The sequence below is a fragment of the Elephas maximus genome, chromosome 1 (genome assembly GCF_024166365.1).
Source record: "Elephas maximus indicus isolate mEleMax1 chromosome 1, mEleMax1 primary haplotype, whole genome shotgun sequence".
Lineage (NCBI taxonomy): Eukaryota > Metazoa > Chordata > Mammalia > Proboscidea > Elephantidae > Elephas > Elephas maximus.
The window spans coordinates 111,597,547-111,617,272 of record NC_064819.1 but is presented as its reverse complement, the minus strand read 5'-3'; the positions used below and the strand labels follow the sequence as shown (position 1 = coordinate 111,617,272).

Genomic DNA, 19,726 nt, shown 5'->3' with positions numbered 1-19,726 from the left:
CAAGATACTCCAATTTATTTATTTATTTTAATTACTTCAGAATATCACTGAATTATGTGCTTGCAAATGGTTAAAATGATGAGTTTCATGTTATGTGTATTTTACGCAACTTAAAAAAAAGATTAATTTGGTTGCAACATGGAGAATGGGCTAAAGGGAGATGAGATTAAAAGCAAAGATACCACTCTGAAGAGGTTACTGCAAAAGTTTAGACCGGAAAAGATAGTGGGTTGGTGTATTGTGGCATTGGAGATAGAGAGAAGAGAGTGAAAACAAATTACTTAGGAGGGAATATTGACAGGAGTTGTGGATTGATTAGACATGAGTAGTGATGGGAAAGGAACACTGGTGGCACAGTGGTTAAAGTCTCAGCTAATAACCAAAAGGTCAGCAGTTGGAATCCACCAGCCACTTTATGGGAGAAAGATGTGTCAGTCTGTTTCTGTAAAGATCATAGCCTTGGAAACCCTATAGGGAAGTTCTGCTCTGTCCTACTGGGCCACTATGAGTCAGAATTGACTAGACAGCAACAGGTTAGTGAGAGAAGTGAGGGATCAAAGATCATCTTTGCATACCTGGTTTGAACAACTTCGTAGAAGGTGGTGACACTTAGTTGTATGGTGGTGACTGACGTAGGGCTAGGCTTGAGTGGGGGAAGGGTAGTATAAATTAGGTGTTCTGTTTTGGATGTGTTAAGTTTGAGATACCTATAAGACATCCGAATATCAAGTGGGAGTCCATAGTTCTGTGACTTTCAGGCTAAAGATGCATGCTTGGTAGTTGTCAGCATATAGATGAGATTTCAATGTATAAGAGCATAAAAGATAGCCTAAGAATAGAGAAAACACACAAGACCAAATTCTGAGGTCTTTCATCACTTTGAGATCTGAGAGCAGATGAAAAATTAGATAAGGATATTAAGAAGCATTTCCAGGGAAGTTGGAAGGAAACTAGGAAGATATAGACTCACAAAAGTCAAGAGAGTTGTTAAGAAGAGGTTAAGATGACCCAAGATGGAGGCTCAGTCAGACACACTATGCTGTCCCCCTACAGCAAAGACCTGAGAAACTAAGTGAAATAGATACAAATGACTGGAACCCTGGAACCCTGGAACCCCGAGCATCAAGTGGAGGGAAAAAGAATTAGATAGAACACTGTTGGGAAGGAGAAACTGCCAACAAGCAAGCAGTAGAGAGTGCTCCCGTGTCCCTCGTCATCTACCACATCCCCTGGCATGCCACCCCACCCACCCAACAAGTGGCAGTGTGTGCCTGCCCTGCCGATTGCCTGACACACACCCCCACCTGCCACCCCACTCACCAGTGAGCATCACCCCATGCTCCCACACACCACTGGACCAATGACAGGAAGTGGCCTGCACCTGCCCAGCCCACCTCCAGCCACCCCGCATGCCCAGAGAACAGCAATGCATGCTTACCCTGCCTGCCAGATTGACAAGGGAACAAAATGAAAAGATGCAAATAACTAAAAGAAGAAATTAAATAGTTGACATTACAACAGAACCAACTAAAATAAAGAGGATCATAACAGGATATTATGAAAATTTTACTCTAACAAATTTGAAAACCTAGAAGAATGGACAAATTTGTAAAAACACGCTAAGTACCTAAACTAACACAGAGATAGAAAACCTAAATAGACCCTTAACAAAAGAAGAAATTGAAGATGTCATTAAAAAAACTCCCCAAAACAAGAATAAAGTCCCAGCCCAGATGACTTCACTGTAGAATTCTACCAAACATTCAGAAAAGAGTTGACACCGATTTCACTCAAGATATTCCAGAACACAGAAAAGGAAGGAATACTCCATAATTCTTCCATGAAGCCAGCATAACTATGATGCCAAAGCCAAGCAAAGACACCACAAAAAAAGAAAATCACAGAAATATCCTTCATGAATATAAATGCAAAAATTCACAACAAAATTTTAGCCAACAGAACATGACAATGTATCAAAATCATAATACATCATGATCAGGTGGGACTCATAGCAAGGATACAAGAGTGGTTCCACATTAGAAAATCAATCAATGTAATTCACCACTCCAAATGAGAAGAAACAGCTGCAAACACCCATTAATAATTGGCACCTGGAACGTACGAAGTATGAATCTAGGAAAATTGGAAATCGTCAAAAATGAAATGGAACGCATAGACATTGATATCCTAGGCATTAGTAAGCTGAAATGGACCGGTATTGGCCATTTTGAATTGGAGAATCATATAGTCTACTATGCTGGGAATGACAACTTGAAGAGGAATGGTGTCACATTCATCATCAAAAAGAACATTTCAAGATCTATCCTGAAGGACAACACTGTCAGTGATAGGATAATATCAATACACCTACAAGGAAGACCAGTTAATACAACTATTATTCAAATTTACGCACCAACCACTAGGGCCAAAGATGAAGAAATAGAAGATTTTTATCAGCTGCTGCAGTCTGAAATTGATCAAACATGCAATCAAGATGCATTGATAATTACTGGCAATTGGAACATGAAAGTTGGAAACAAAGAAGAAGGATCAGTAGTTGGAAAATACAGCCTTGGTGATAGAAAAAATGCCGGAGATCAAATGATAGAATTTTGCAAGACCAACGACTTCGTCATTGCAAATACCTTCTTTCACCAACATAAACGGTAACTATACGCATGGACCTCGCCAGACAGAACACACAGAAATCAAATTGACTACATCTGTGGAAAGAGATGATGGAAAAGCTCAATATCATCAGTCAGAACAAGGCCAGGGGCTGACTGTGGAACAGACCATCAATTGCTCATATGCAAGTTCAAGCTGAAACTGAAGAAAATCAGAGCAAGTCCACGAAAGCCAAAACATGATCTTGAGTATATCCCACCTGAATTTAGAGACCATCTCAAGAATAGATTTGACGCATTGGACACTAGTGATCAAAGACCAGATGAGTTGTGGAATGACATTAAGGACATCATCCATGAAGAAAGCAAGAGGTCATGAAAAGACAGGAAAGAAAGAAAAGACCAAGATGGATGTCAGAGGAGACTCTGAAAGTAGCTCTCGAGCGTCAAGCAGCTAAAGCAAAAGGAAGAATTGATGAAGTAAAAGAACTGAACAGAAGATTTCAAAGGGCCTCTCGAGAAGACAAAGTATTATAATGACATGTGCAAAGAGCTGGAGATGGAAAACTAAAAGGGAAGAACACACTCAGTGTTTCTCAAGCTAAAAGAACTGAAGAAAAAATTCAAGCCTTGAGTTGCAATAGTGAAGGATTCCATGGGGAAAATATTAAACGACGCAGGAAGCATCAAAAGAAGATGGAAGGAATACACAGAGTCATTATACCAAAAAGAATTAGTCGATATTCAACCATTTCAAGAGGTGGCATATGATCAGGAACCAATGGTACTGAAGGAAGAAGTCCAAGTTGCTCTGAAGGCATTGGCGGAAAACAAGGATCCAGGAATTGATGGAATATCAATTGAGATGTTTCAACAAACAGATGCAGCACTGGAGGTGTTCACTTGTCTATGCCAAGAAATATGGAAGGCAGCTTCTTGGCCAACTGACTGGAAGAGATCCATATTTATGCCTATTCCCAAGAAAGGTGATCCAACCGAATGTGGAAATTATAGAACAATATCATTAATATCACACGCAAGCAAAATTTTGCTGAAGATCATTCAAAAACGGCTGCAGCAGTGTATCTACAGGGAACTGCCAGAAATTCAGGCTGGTTTCAAAAGAGGATGTGGAACCAGGGATATCAGTGCTGATGTCAGATCGATCCTGGCTGAAAGAAGAGAATTCCAGAAAGATGTTTACCTGTGTTTTATTGACTATGCAAAGGCATTCGACTGTGTGGATCATAACAAACTATGGATAACACTGCGAAGAATGCCAATTCCAGAACACTTAATTGTGCTCATGAGGAACCTTTACACAGATCAAGAGGCAGTTCTTTGGACAGAACAAGGGGATACTGGTTGATTTAAAGTCAGGAAAGGTGTGCACCAGGGTTGTGTTCTTTCACCATACCTATTTAATCTGTATTCTGAACAAATAAGACAAGAAGCTGGACTATATGAAGAAGTATGGGGCATCAGGATTGGAGGAAGACTCATTAACAATCTGCATTATGCAGATGACACAACTTTGCTTGCTGAAAGTGAAGAGGACTTGAAGCACTTACTCATGAAGATCAAAGACCACAGCCTTCAGTATGGATTACACCTCAACATAAAGAAAACAAAAATCCTCACAACTGGACCAATAAGCGACATCATGATAAACAGAGAAAAGATTGAAGTTGTCAAGAATTTCATTTTATTTGGATCCACAATCAACAGCCATGGGAGCAGTAGTCAAGAAATCAAAAGACGCATTGCATTGAGTAAATCTGCTGCAAAGGACCTCTTCAAAGTGTTGAAGAGCAAAGATGTCACCTTGAAAACTAAGGTGCGCCTGACCCAAGCCATGGTATTTCCAATCACATCATATGTATGTGAAAGCTGGACAATGAATAAGGAAGACCAAAGAAGAACTGACGCCTTTGAATTGTGGTGTTGGCGAAGAATATTGAATATACCACAGACTGCCAAAAGAACGGACAAATCTGTCTTGGAGGAAGTGCGGCCAGAATGCTCCTTAGAGGCAAGGATGGCGAGACTGCGTCTTACAAACTTTGGACATGTTGTCAGGAGGGATCAGTCCCTGGAGAAGGACATCATGTTTGGCAGAGTACAGGGTCAGCAGAAAAGAGGAAGACCCTCAAAGAGGTGGATTGACAGAGTGGCTGCAACAATGAGCTCAAGCATAACAACGATTCTAAGGATGGCGCAGGACTGGTCAGTGTTTCGTTCTGTTGTGCATAGGGTCACTATGAGTCGGAACCAACTCTACAGCACCTAAAGACAACAACAATTTACCACGTAAAAGGGAAAGTATCACATGATTATGTCAATCAGTGAAGAATAGGCATCTGATAAAATCCAACACCCTTTCCTGATAAAAACTGTCAACAAAAGGGAATTTCCTCAACATAATTAATGACATAGATACAAAACCAATAATAAAAAAAAAAAAACCAATAGCCAATGTTATTCTCAAAAGACAGAGATTGAAAGCATTCCTCTTGAGAAGAGGAATGAGACAAGGATGCCCTTTATCACCATTCTTATTCAATATTGTACTGGAAATCCTAGCTAGAGCAGTAAGGCAAGAAATGGAAATAAAGGGCATCCAAATTGGTAAGGAAGAAATAAAACTATCCCTAATTCACAGATGATGTGATCCTATACATAGAAAGCCCCAGAGATTCCACAAGAAACTTACTGGAATTAATGGAAGGTTTCAGCAAAGGGGCAGGGTACAAGATCAACATACAAAAATCAGTTGGATTTTTGCTCTACACTAACAAGGAAACCTCTGAAGAGGAAATCAAGTAAACAATACTACTTATAATAGCCCCCAAAAGGATAAAATACCTAGAATAAATCTAACAAGAGGTGTAAAAGACTTACACAATGAAAACTACAAAACACTACTGCAAGAAACCAAGAGACCTACATAAATGAAAAAACATACAATGCTCATGGATTGGAAAACTTAACATTGTGAAAATGTCAATACTACATATAGCAATCTATAGATATAATACAACCCTGATCAAAATCCCAACAATACCCTTTAATGAAATGGAAAAACTAACGTCCAACTTTATATAGAAAGAGGCCTGAATAGCTAAAGCATTATTGAAGGAGAAGAACAAAGTAGCAGGCCTCACACTTCTCCAACTCAGAATTTACTATCCAGCCACAGTAATCAAAACAGCCTGGTACTGGTACAATGACAGACACAGAAACTAATGGAACAGAATTGAGACCTAGAAGTAAATTCATCCAGCTATGCACAGCTGAGCTTCAAATAAAAGGTCAAAGTCCATTCAGTAGGGAAGAGGCAGTTTCTTTAACTGGCAAAACTGGATATCCATTTGCAGAAAAATGAAACAGGATCCATAACTGACAGCATACACAAAACCAAACTCAAAATGGACCAAAGGCCTAAACGTTAAACCTAAAACTATAAAGTCTCTGGAAGATAACATAGGGACAAAGCTAGGAGTACTAATTTATGGCATAAATACACTATCAAACATAACTAAAAATGCGCAAGCAACAGAAGATAAACTAGATAACTGGGAGCTGCTAAAATTAAATACTTATGCTCATCAAAAGACTTTACCAAAAGAGTAAAAAGAGAATCTCCAGACTAGGAAAAAAAATTTTGGCAATGACACATCTGGCAAGGGTTTAATCTCTAAATTATATAGAAAACTTCAATATCTCAACAATAAAAAGACAAACAATCCAATCAAAAAAATGGGCAAATGACATGAACAGACACTTCACCGAAGAAGACATTCAGGTGGCTAATAAACACATGAAGAGATGCTCACGATCATTAGCTATTAAAACCAAAAACCAAACCCACTGCTGCTGAATCAATTCTGACTCATAGCAACCCTGTAGGACAGAGTAGAACTGCCACATAGAGTTTCCAAGGAGCTGCTAGTAAATTCAAACTGCTGACCTTTTGGTTAGCAGCTGACCTCTTAACCACTGATCCAGCAGGACTCCCATTAGCCATTACCAAACCAAACCAAACCCAGTGCTGTCAAGTCGATTCCAACTCATAGCAACTCTATAGGACAGAGTAGAACTGCCCCATAGAGTTTCCAAGGAGCGCCTGCCGGATTTAAACTTCTGACCCTTTGGTTAGCAGCCATAGCACTTAAGCACTGCTCTACCAGGGTTTCCCATTAGCCATCAAAAAAACCAAACCAAACCCAGTGCTGTCAAGTCGATTGGAGAGGTGCAAATCAAAACCACGATGAGATATCATCTCACCCCTATAAAAATAGCACTGATCAAAAAAACAGAAAATAACAAGTGCTAGTGAGGCTATGGGTAGATTGGAACTCATACACTGCTGATGGAATTGTAAAATGGTACAACCACTATGGAAAATGGTATGACACTTCCTCAAAACACTAGAAATAGAAATACCATATGATCCAGCAATCCCACTCTTAGGAATATACCCTAGAGAAATAAGAGCAGTGATTTAATTGGCACCCTAAGACACCCTTTTAATCTGGAACAGAAGTCACCTTTTGGCCAAATAATAGATTGTCCTATAAAATTAACAATAACACCCGTGAGGAATGTGCTCCTTAGAATAATCAACCATAGGGGATCAAACAGGCAACATTTGCCCCAAAGGAAAGATAAGGAGGCAAAGAGGAGGAGGGAAACTGGATGGATGGAAACAGGGAAGCCAGGGTGAAAATGGGGAGAGTGCTGACACATTGTGGGGATAGTAACCAATGTCACAGAATAATTTGTGCATGAATTGTTGAATGGGAAACTAATTTGCTGTGTAAACTATTACCTAAAGCACAATGTTTAAAAAAAAAAAAAAAAAAAAGCCAAGGGAGAAAAATGTGATTAGAAAAAGTAGTGGTCAACTATGTCAGAGAAAGCAGAGTTTAATGAATGCCTGTTACAGACTCCCTGAGTGGCATAAATGGATAACACACTCTGCTGCTAATAGAAAGACTGGTGGTTCAAGTCTACCCAAAGGCTTCTTGGAAGAAAGGCCTGGCCACCTACTTCTCAAAAATCAGTCACTGAAAACTCTATGGAACACAGTTCTACCCTGGCACATATGGGGTCATTATGAGTCGAAACTGACTCAACAGCAATTGTATTCTTGTTCCTTTGTCTGGTTTTTTAATTACAGGCCATAAACAATGCATTTCAGATCCCATCCTCACCCTCAAAGAGCTCAGCATCTCATTTTGTTTTCTCAGCTTTGTAACAGTTCCAAGTCAGCCTGATTTAATTCAACAAAAATTTGATGAGTACTTAGTATGTGTTGAGAAGCCCTGTGGTCCTGTAGCTAAAGCACTCAACTGCTAACCAATAGGTCAGTGATTCGAACCCATGGCCCCTCTTCCAGAGAAAGATGTGTCAGTCTGCCTCCATGAAGATTTACAACCTTGGAAACCCTATGCGCTAGTTCTACTCTGTCCTACAGGGTCGCTGAGTCAGAATCCACTTGATGGCAATGGGTTTGGTTTTATATGCTAAGTGATTTAATACGGGAAGTAGGCTCTGTTCTCAACGAGCTTGTATTCTAATAAGGGATGGCTTGTAAGAAGTGGCAGCTGTTGCCATCAGCAAACTGGATACTTTTGGGGACCCACCCTCCCCTACAAGTTTCCTTCCCCTAAAAACAGATTTCTGGAAAGCCATGAACTAGCCAGGGAGTAAGAGAACCAAAGGGAGAGGCCCCAGGACTTCTCAGAGTTCAAGAGTGAGTTAGGATAGTTCCATTACATTAAACACAAAGAAGCAACCCCCCAAAATGGTTAAAAATATTGTGATATATTTACAATCTAAAAAATTAAAAATTTTGGCACAAATAACATTCAAGGGCATATAAAAATAAGGCAAGATGAATCCTGATCTTATAAAAAATTAATTCCTTATACACTACAAGTAGTAGGATCTATTAATATGATAAAAAACAATCAACTTGTGTGATTGTTTTTCATTCTTGTCAGCATAACTCTTGTGAGTGAATGAACAACTTCATCTGGGGTTAATGTCAAAAATCTACACTCAAAAGCCTCTCTTTCCTCCCCTGGGAGGCTGTGAAGCCACCCAGGGCAGTATCTGTAGGCCACCTATTGATATTTGGTCACACTGGCTCAAGAACTAGAACTAAATTTCTGGCTGAGGTGACTTCCTTGAAGCCTTTCTCCACAGGATCAAAGCCATTTTTAGATCAAGATGGGACTCTGGAAATCACAAGTCAAAAACTGATTTTATAGATGAGGACATTAAGATCTATTGACATTAAATATTTACGTAAAGTCATACTGCTACTTTCTCCAGACGAGCTCAACAGATAGCAAGTGTAAGTTTAAGGAACGGATGAGTGTGGGCTGAACAGCTTTCCCAGTCTCTTGCACCTTTGCAAGTTGCTGTTGACTCCTGCTTGGGCCAGCGGAACATTGTCTGATTCAGCGCCAGAAGATGAACCCCTCAGGCTGGAAGGCACTCAAAAGAAGGCTGGAGACAGCTGCCTCCTCAAATGATGTGGATGGAGTCAAGCTTTCCGGACCTTCATTTGCTCATGTGGCACAGCTCAAAATGAAAATTGAGAACCCAGAAAGGATTTTGGACCTTTGTCAAAGATCAGGTGACCGTAGGTGGATGGATTTCCTTCTGGATTCTCAATTCTGTTCCATTGGTCACTTTGCCTGTCATTGTATCAGTACCAGGCTATTTTGACTACTGAAACTGTATAGTAGGTTCTGAGGTCAGGTGGTGCAAGTCCTCCTACTTTATTCTTTTTCAATAGTGCTTTACTTATGTAGAGCCTCTTCCCTGCCCATATAAAGTTAATGATTAGTTTTTCCATCTCTTTAAAGTATGCTGTTGGCATTTGGATCGGGAATGCATTGTTTTTGTAGATTGCTTTGAGTAGAATTGACATTTTCACAATGTTAAGTCTACCAAACCATGAGCAAGTTATGTTTTTCTATTTACTTGTGGAAACAAACAATAAATAAAATGACGCCAAGGGAGCCAGTTGGTGACAGTGGAGCAGTCCTGGTAAGGCTGTGTGCAGTGACTCTCCAACCAAGCTGTGTAGCATGGCTCCTCCAGAAGGAGTAGGAGCGGTGCACAGGGCTAGGTGGGCAGGAGGAAGGAAAGGAGAGAGAGATAAGGAACAGAAGAAAAAAAGAGGAAGAAGAAGAAAAAAGAACAAAGCAAACAAACCAAAAACTTAGTCAGTCAAGAAGGGGAGGGAATAGCATATGGGGCTAGCTGGGCAGGAGAAAGGAAAGGAAGGAAGGGACCGGGAGAAGCAACAACAACAACAACAAAAGAGCTCAAAAAACAATATCAAAAAACAAACAAACAAAAAGAGCAAAGCAAACAAACAAAAAAATCACAACTCATGGAGAAGGGGAGAGGAGGGCACATGGGGCTAGCTGGGCAGGAGAAAGGAAAGGAAGGAAGGGAGAGAAAGAGAGAGAAGTAAGAAAGAAAGCAACATCAAAAAAAAAAAACAAAAAACAAAAATACAAACCAAAACAAACAAACAAGAAAATGGTGTTGAAGGGGCTGGCTGGTGACGACAAGGTGGACCCGGGCAGCAGTGAGCTAGTGTCTAGCAGAGCAGCTGAGACCCAGTGGAAAGCAGTGGAGGCCTCCTACAAGGAAGAAGGGCCCCAAAAAACCCCAGTGCCGTCGAGTCGATTCCGACTCATAGCCACCCTATAGGACAGAGGACAACTGCCCCACAGAGTTTCCGAGGCGCATCTGGCGGATTCAAACTGCCGACTCTTTGGTTGGCAGCCGTAGCACTTAACCACTATGCGTATGGGGTGGGAAAACATGTATCCTTGGTTACTGATTCCTCTGTCTCCTATCGGAAGCCCCATGAAGTTGCCTTCCAGTACTCCCTGTCTACGTTCTTTGGTGGCTGTAGTCCAAGATGGTGAATTTGGACATGTTAGCTGGTATGGGACCTCCACTCCATAGCTCTCCTTGTTCTCTGTTGTCTTCAGTTTCTTATTACATTCAGTGCTTGATCGAGTTCTTTATTCCTTCATTTGGTACTTAGGTTTCCAGGATTGGCATTTACTTAGTTTTTCAGGTCTTTGCTAAAGAGAGACAGCATGGTGCTTCTGTCCATAGCGCCATGTTGGCTCTGCTTCTTCAAATATTTTTTTGATCCATGATAGGAAATGCATTTTATGTCAGTTACATACATATATATGCAAAGGAAATAAAAGTTCTGTGAAACAATACTTAGCCTTACCACATGTGACACACTTTAAAATTTACCATGTTTCATTTCATTAAGAAATACTTGTCTCAACTCACCAGATTGATTTTATAAGCCACAATTGGTTCAAGACTCACAATTCTAAAACACCATTCTCAGGCCCTTCAAATTCAATATATGCAGAATTTGAGTTTATCTTGCTTCCACAATCTGTTCCTTTCCTTATTTTGCTTCTCAATTAATGACTTTATTATCTACCTGATTTTCCCAGCTGGAAATCTTAGGGTCATTTTGGGCTCAACCCTTTATCTCTCATGTCCAATTCTGCCTTGGAAATATCTCCCAAAATAGATCTTACGATTTCCTTTCCCCCTACCACCACAATAGCTTATGACTTAGGAACTACCACAGTATCCTCCTAGTTCATCCCGCTCTGGTTTCTCTCATCTCAATTCATTTTTTTTCAGTATAAAATTATTGTTTCAAAATTAAGTAATTCTACCTCTCTGCTTTAAAACATTGATAGTTTCCTAAGCCCAGAAAATATTTTTCATTCATTCAGAAAGCATTTATTGAGCAACTGCTACGTGCTAGGCTCCACACTGGATAGAGGGGGATAAAAACAACATGATTCCTGTACTCACACAACTCACACTCCAAACTTCGCAGCATTACTCAGAAGACTTTTTCTTTTTTTTACTAGTCGCAGCTCACCTTTCTATCCTTACATTCTGTTCCATCCTATGAATGCACCTGACGCTCTTAACACAATGAGGGATTAAAAGGCCACATAACTTGCCCAACTGACACTCCCAAGGTGTATCATTCACTTTTAGGCCCCTGCGCCTTTGCTCCCACAGTTCTGTATTCTGTGGAATGTGCTTTCTCCCTTTTTTGCCAGATGAGTTCCCACTCATTCTTGAAGGCCATTGTCTTGATGGAGCCTTCGTTTTCTAATTTTCTATTCTTAAAAACTTTGAAGTTTTTAATCAGTGCAATCATGTGCATAGTTAAAATTATTAAATAGTTCTGTAGGACTAAAAAAAGAAAAGCCAGAGTCTCCTACCTCAGCCCACCTGAATCTCAATCCCATCCCCCAAAGATAATCATTCTTAACAGCTCCTGTTTTTAGTTTATTGGTGGCTATCTCCATGTTTTCAGAATAATAAACCAAAAAAAAAAAACAAACCCAGGGCTGTCGAGTCGATTCCGACTCGTAGCAGCCCTATAGGACAGAGTAGAACTGCCCCATAGAGTTTCCGAAGAGTGCCTGACAGATTCGAACTGCCAACCCTTTGATTAGCAGCTGTAGCACTTAACCACTACACCACCAAGGTTTCCTTCAAAAGTAATATGGTATATAATTATTTTTCTGGTATATCATCTTAGACACTATCTAACTACTTTCTGCTAAGAGAGATAAGGATTTACTAGCTCACATATTGGTTCATTCCCTTCTCCTCCCTCTCCCTCTTAAAAGAGTTACATCTCTATTCTCAGGCCCCCTACTGCTCTCTCCTCTGTAATGTTACTGTACACCCAGACTTTATTTCCTGTTCTACCAACCATAGAGAGTATCCCTTGATTCTCTACTCTTAACATGAAAACTTAGTAACCCAACCTTCTCTCCACCCTGCTCCCTGCTTCTGCCTCCTTCTTATATATCTTCGCTTGTACTTTTTAAAAATTAGTGAATTCTTCTTTAAGTTGTTTGTAAGATGATACTAAAATTTGAAAGTCAATAAGCAGTGTTTCCATTATTATAACTACGTGCATATTGTCTAGTGGGGTTTTCTGATCAGACTTCCTTCTACTCTGTACCACTCAGAGAATATATTTGAGATTTCAGATTTAAATGGAGTCTTTTTTTAGACACCACCAGTTGCTCAAAATCAACTCATTTTAAGTTGTCTCACACTTGCATTATTCCTTTCCTGGACATTTTCCTCCTTGGAGTTTTTAGTTTTAATTTAAATATTTTAAATTTGGATAATTTAATCTTTTAAATATTTTCTTTCATTTGTCACCTTCAAATCAGTTGCTGTCAAGTTGGTTCCGACTCACGGCAACACCCTGTGAGTCAGAGTAAAACTGTGTTGCATGGAGTTTTCAGTGGCAGATTTTTTGTAAATAGACCACTAGGCCTTTCTTACAAGGTGCCTCGCAGTTGAGCACATTCACTGTACTACTCGTGTTCTAGCTTTTTCCCAATGATACTTTCAGTTTTATTGAATCCCATTCTTTCCTCCAGTGTTCCTCCTACTCCAGTCAGGATGAGTTGCTTTCTGGGCCTAAGCACAGCCCTCATCCTGGGACTTCCCTTCTGCTCTTCTCAGTTGGAGTCACAGTTTCTTGGATCCAGGTAAGACAGAGAACAGAAGGGCCCCCAAATCTGCAAAGTACAGGAAATGGGCCAGGGTACAGAAAAAAAGCCATTCCCCAGAACAATGGGGCAGGGTATCAGAAAATAGCCCGCAAACTCCTTTAATGTTGTCTTTCAGAAGCAGCTGGATAAAACCAGCCCCAAGGACATGTGCAGAACATCCACCTGTGACTGCTGTGTGACCTCCCACCAAGGGCAGTGAGGGGCTGCAGCAGCAGCAGGGGAATCGAACTCAGGGAGTGAGAGACTGCAGGGGCGTAACACCCCATAGTAAGTCCTGCTACAAATCCCAGAGGCCTCCAGGATACGAGCCATCTTAGAAAGCTGCTACATGTGCACCGTAGTTAACATATCCCTACCTATGCCTATGAATAAACATGAATCTTTTCCCGCCCAAGAACTTTTAAAAACCCAGGCAAGTCTTTTGTTCTGTGAGACAGGGTTATGTGTTGCTTAGGCCCCCCTCGTCTCTGCTTGCAAGCCTCTTCAATAAAGCTTTGCTTGTGTGGAAAATTCTTCCTACCTTATCTGTTCATTCTTGACCAGTGAGAGGCAAGAACCTTATTTTATTCCAGGAACATGGTGATTTAGGGCATCTTGACTCCTACCTCTTTCCCAGGACAAATAATAAATCACTTCTCTGAATTCCCACAGTCCTCTGTGTTTACCTACATGGGAAAGAACTTTATGTTGTTGTTGTTGTTTTTAAATCTTCTGGGGCATGGACTGTGTCTTGGCAGATTAATATTAATTTTAGATTAATACTTTGCAGCAACGTGTTTCACAGAGGGTTTAGGAAGTATAAGAAAATGTCATTAAGCACGTAATAGTTTTATTTAAGATCGCAACTAATGCTTAGTTTAAATAAGTCACTGCTTCTTTAAAGTCTTAGAAGAAGTACAGCCAGACTATTCCTTAGAAGTGAGGATGGCGAGACTTCATCTCATGTAGTTTTGACATGGTATCAGGAGGGACCAGTCCCTGGAAGAAGGACATCATGATTGGTACAGAGTCAAAGAGGAAGACTGTCAGCAAGATGGACTGACACAGTGGCTGCAACAGTGGGCTCAAACATAGCAACGATTGCGCGGATGGCACAGGACCTGGCAACACTTCATTCTGTTGTGCATAGTTTCACTACGAGTCTGAACCAACTAGAGGGCACCGAACAATAAATATCGGATGACACGTATTAAACTTTCCCATATGCCAGACTTTCCTAAGCATTTCAAACACATTCCCCTTTCATTCTTGCAAGGCACCTCTGACACTTGGATAATCTCTACGTTACAGATGAGGAAACTGAGAAACAGAGAGGATAAAGACCTTGTCCAATGTCATGCCACTACTAAGTGGGAGAACTAGACTAGTGTCCATGCCTTCTGACTGCAGAGTCCTCAGGCCTAACCACATAATAAAAATTTAAGAAATAAAATAAAATTTCACCTACACTTCCGTCATCTCAAGAAGACAAACCACTCTTAAAAAAAAAAAAAAAAAATTAACACCACAAATGAATTCCGCACTATTTCCCCCTAGTCACTAACTCAAACTTTAAACTAATGTGTTTTTAACCCATTAAAAAGTGCGTTTAGAAGAAGAAAGCATTTGAAAATGAAAGGGAATTTCAGTTAAAGCCCAAAAAGCTCGGATTTAAATTGAGCTATGTTTATGAGATGGCCCCTTCCTGCACCATTTCCGCAGCCATAAGCCCTCTTCCTTACTGTCCTTCGGTGTAATTTCACGGAAAAACGAAACTAATGCAGTGGCAGATCTTCCAACCGCAAGCATAATGCATACAATTCTGAATCGATACCCAACGGATAAATTTCCGAAATGCGGGAAATGCGCGGCATTTCAGATTATCCATGGGGACAGAGTAACTCCGAACATGGTGAAACAAGCATGTGGGGTGTGATGTGGGGTGAATTAGGGAACAAACAGGTCCTTCGGTCTGAGAGCTATTTGGATCCACCTGGGTGCAGGTTAAATTACCTGCATCCGAGTTACAGGACCCAGGGCCCCGGGAAGGTTGGCGCGCCGGAGCCCGGCGGGTGCAGAGCCCGGGCTCGCTGTGGGCGGCCGGCGGCCACTCGCTCCTCCCCGGCCCCTCCTCCCGCAGCGCCGGGGGAGGGAAGGTCCGGCGGATAAGGCCGCGCTGGGCGCCGGAGCCGGGAGCCTAGGCGCAGCCAAGCCGCAGGCCTCAGGCCGCCCGCCGCCCGCCGCCCGCCGCCCGCCGCCCGCCGCCCGCCGCCCGCCGCCCGCCGCCCGCCGCCCGCCGCTCGCCGGGGCTGCCTGTCACCCCACAGCGACGGCGACTGCAGCCGGCCAGAGCCTCGGAGGGCTGCCAGCAAGAAGCGGTCGGGTTTGGCGCGCTTGGGTTGCGTCGGTGAGTGGCGGGACGTGCCTAGAGACTCGGGTCCCCGTAAGCAGCGCAGGGCAGCATCAGGGTAAGGAGGGAACCCAGGAAACGCTGGAAACCAAGGAGAGGTGCGCGGCGGGCTCAGGGGGAATTGTCACTGCGCTGCAGGCTGGAATCCAGGAGCAGCGACAGGTCGGGGGCGTTGTCTGGACCCGCACCCGCCCACTGGCTGGTCCTGGGCTTGCAGCCCCTGCAGCCCTGGGGAACAGCTCTAGAATTCTTTGAGGGAGGAGGGAATTGTGGCGCAGTGGCTAGAGCGCTCGGCTGCTAATCAAAAGATCGTCAGTTCAAAGATCACCAGTCTGCTTCGGTAAAGATTTACATACAGCCTTGGAAACCCTACGGGCAGTTCTACAGCGTCCTGCAGGGTCACTGTGAGTTGAAATTGACTTGAGGGCAGTGGGTTTGGTTTGTTTGTTTGCTTTTTGCCTGCCAAACCTTTTTTCAGAGACATGAACACAAAGAATAAGGAGCCCTGGTAGTGCAGTGGTTAGGCTCCTGACTGCTGGGTTAAGCGCCAAGCTGCTAGCCGAAAGGTGAGCGATTGGAACCCACCAGTCGCTCTGCAGGAGAAAGATCTGGCAGATGCGGCCGTCTGTTTCCTTGGAGATTTATAGCCTTAGAAACCCTATGGGGCACTTCTGCTCTGACCTATAGGGTCTCTGTGAGTTGACTCCATTATAGCAAAGGGTTTGGTTTTTTGTTCAACCCAAAGAACTAGGTGCTAAAAGCGGGAATCAGACCAGGGGAAATAGGGAGTTTTCTTACCTACAGATCTTTCGCCAGGACAGAAAAGTTCTTTGGGGGAGTTCTGCTTTTTCTTTAAAGCCCCCTTTAAAGGGCACGTGAGTTCAAGTGTGAGAGAGAAGAGTTCCAAATCAGACTTGCACAAATGACCTTTGACCCAAATAAGAAAGCTAAACTAGGAAAGTGGCTTAAGAGTAAGAACTGGAAAATGTATCCCTGAAAGTGTTTTTCACCACCATTTCTATGGTGGCTTTTGTGTTGCTGTAATGCTGGAAGCTGTGCCACTGATATTTCAAATACCAGCAGAGTCATTCATGGTGGACAGGTTTCAGTGAAGCTTCCAGACTAAGGCAGACTAGGAAGAAAGACCTGGAGATCTACTTCCAAAAACCAGCCAATGAAAACCCTATGGATTACAACAGAGGATTGTCCTACTGATATAGGACAAGGCAGTGTTTCATTCTGTTGTACTTGGGATCACCAGGAATGTGAGCTAACTCCATACCATAACATGTTTCTATCAACGGTAGTGATGGTCTTCGGAGTGTTGACAATCCCAAAAAACTCGGGGCCAAATCTTTGCCTAAACTTTAACTTGGGAATCAGGGCATTAATATTGGCCTGATTTGTAAGAAGGAGGTGGCCTTCCAGGTCTGAGGCACCAGTGAGCTGCCAGCACCCAGGCAGATTTCCTTTCAATGAGAACCCTTGTGGCCTTCAGAAGCTGAGGAGAGAACCCACTGACCTGGCAGTTTCCAGTGCCCATGTCAGCTCATTGCACTCGCACTCGAGCATTGAGGGTTCCTTCCCTTGCAGAGACATCTGTGTAGGAGGAGCTGCTAAGGACCACATGGTGATACTCCTTCTTGAACTGAGCTCTTTATACTCAAAGCCAGCACCACAGATGTCACTGTTCATAGAACCACTGAGACTGAAGGAGTTGCAGAGTTGGAAGGGACTTAATCTGGTTTGGCTGCTTATTTTACAGAGGAGGAATCCCTTCTGAAGTGTGAAAGGGCTTGCCCAGCTCCCCAGGACTTGTCCCTCAAACAGAACCCTGAGCATCTGGTTCCTCATTTCCTTCCCTCTGGGTGTCTCTGCCCTTTGCTCTTTAGTAGTGAGGAACCTGAACGAACCTAACCACATTCCCTCACCCAGTTATGTTTGCAGAAGAATACAATTTATCATCCTTCTTGAGGCTCTTTCAGCATAGAGCTTTAAAAAGAGTGCTAACTAGATACTTGAGTGTCTGGAGTGGGAGCCATGGGAATGTCAGCTAGAATTTAGGGGGCCTCTCTTAATTCATTTTCCTTTCCCTGACAGCCCAAAACCAAAAACACCAAACTGGTTGGCATCGAGTCAGTTCTGACTCATGACGACCCCATGTGTTACAGAGTAGAATTGCTCCATAAGGTCTTCTTGGCTGTGATTTTTATGGCAGCAGATGACCAGGCCATTCTTCTGCAGTGCGTTCAAACCACCAACCTTATGGTTAGTTGTCGTTAGTTACTATTGAGCCGATTCTAACTTGTGTTAGCCACATGTGTGCAGGGTAGAGCTGTTTCATAAAGTTTTCAAGGCTGTGACCTTTCAGAAGCAGACAACCAGGCCTGTCTTCTGAGGTGCCTCTGGGTGGGTTCGAACCACCAACCTTTCTGTTAGTAGTCAAATGCAAAGTGTTTGCACCACCCAAGGACCTAGGAGATTGATATTTCCTGAAAAAGAAGATGGTCAGCAAGCTATTTATACCTTGATACATCTTAAGCCTAATTTTTTTCCTAGACCGATGATAACTGAGTCCTACTGACCCCTTGAGATGTTGAGAAATTTCCCTAGAGGTGAAACATTTGAAGAGAAAATACTGAATGAAGAGAACTTTAAGAGGATTATTTAGCTCTAAAATCGTATTCCTCCAGAAGCCAAGGGAAGCTTTGTGGTCTGAGGTGTGAGCAGCAGGTTCTTACTGCTCTTCTGTGATGTCAGGCACTTATCGTGTGCCCTCACTGTCACTTTGTTCCCGTTTACATGTATGACTCAGAACACACGAATAGGAACAGGCTGATAAATATAGGCTTAGTAGCTTTTTTTTTTTTTTTTTTAAATAAAAAACAGTTGAGGAGAGAAAAAAAAAGTCTGCTATAAAAATAGATACTGATTTAATGAAATGGGCTAGTGGATTTCTAGCACAGAAAAACCTGTTGCTGTTGAGTTGATTCCAACTCATCGCGACCCTAGCGGACAGAGTAGAACTGCCTCGTAGGGTTTCCAAGGAGTGCCTGGTGGACTCAAACTGCTAATCTTTTGGGTAGCAGCTGTCGCACTTAACCACTAAGCCACCAGGGTTTCCAATTGATTTCTAGCACAAACTTTGTTTATTCATTCATTTCAGTAAATACTTATTGAGCACCTACTGTTTGCCAGGCACTGAGTATACAGCAGCAAGCAAAATAGAGTCCCTACTCTCCTGGAGGTCCCACTCTAGTACTGAGGATTGAGCAAAAAGTAAATTCAGATGGTGCTCAACATTTTGAAGAAAAGGAAACAGTGCTGTGGTAGCATGTTGTGGAGGCAGAGTGTGTGTATATGAAGGACAGGTGGAAGGGGGCAGGCTCCTTAGACTGGGTTTTGTGGAGATGACCTTGGAATGAGACTCCAGGAAGAAGGGCAGAGGGTTCAGGCAGAGGGAGCCACAAGTACAACATTTCTGGGAAGAAGCTCAGTGTGTTTGCAGCACAGTCAGGAGGTCAGCACAGCTGGACTGAAGAAAGGTGGAGGAGAGTGGAGGAACGAGGCTGGGGGCCAATCATGAAGAGCCTCTGTCAGGATTTTGAGAGCAGTGGGAAGCCAGTGAGGGCTACAAGCAGACGTATGACATGGTATATGACATGGCGTGATTTGCGCTTTTTAAGGGATTACTCTGGGTGCTGTGTGGAGAATGGATTATAGGGGAGAAGAGGACAGGCAAGGCCATCAGACCCAGCTTGGTGGCTGGTGACCTAGTGGAGGGTGACAGCAGTAGATGGAAGTAGGCTATTTTGGGGAGGTAGAGTGGGAGCTTACTTAATGTTTCTCTGTCTCAAATTTCCCATCTACGAAATGGAGATAACACTGTTACATCTGGCCTGCTCATGTCATAGAATCAAATAAGCTAATGAATATGCTTTTAAGAGTAATGTAGGATTTTATTATTCTTATTATTTGCTAATGTTGTATTACTTCGAATTCCCTGTGCTTCATTTTTACAAATTTTGTAATAAATTCCAATATCTTTTTAGCTGTTTTATACTTGTTAATAAAAA

General features: G+C 42.4%; 1 protein-coding gene across 3 annotated transcripts in view; it reads left to right on the top strand.

Moving 5' to 3' along the window:
- The first annotated feature begins 15,518 nt into the window (after positions 1-15,518).
- PLA2G7 (phospholipase A2 group VII) overlaps positions 15,519-19,726 on the top strand; it is a 48,153-nt gene continuing 43,945 nt past the window's right edge. Inside the window, exon 1 of one of the 3 annotated variants that reach the window (XM_049893670.1) lies at positions 15,519-15,647. The gene's annotated coding sequence lies outside the window, so the exon portion shown is untranslated. Of the gene's footprint in view, positions 15,709-15,737; positions 16,055-19,726 lie in introns of those variants that run through there. The other 2 variants (XM_049893660.1, XM_049893678.1) reach the window with 2 other exon arrangements.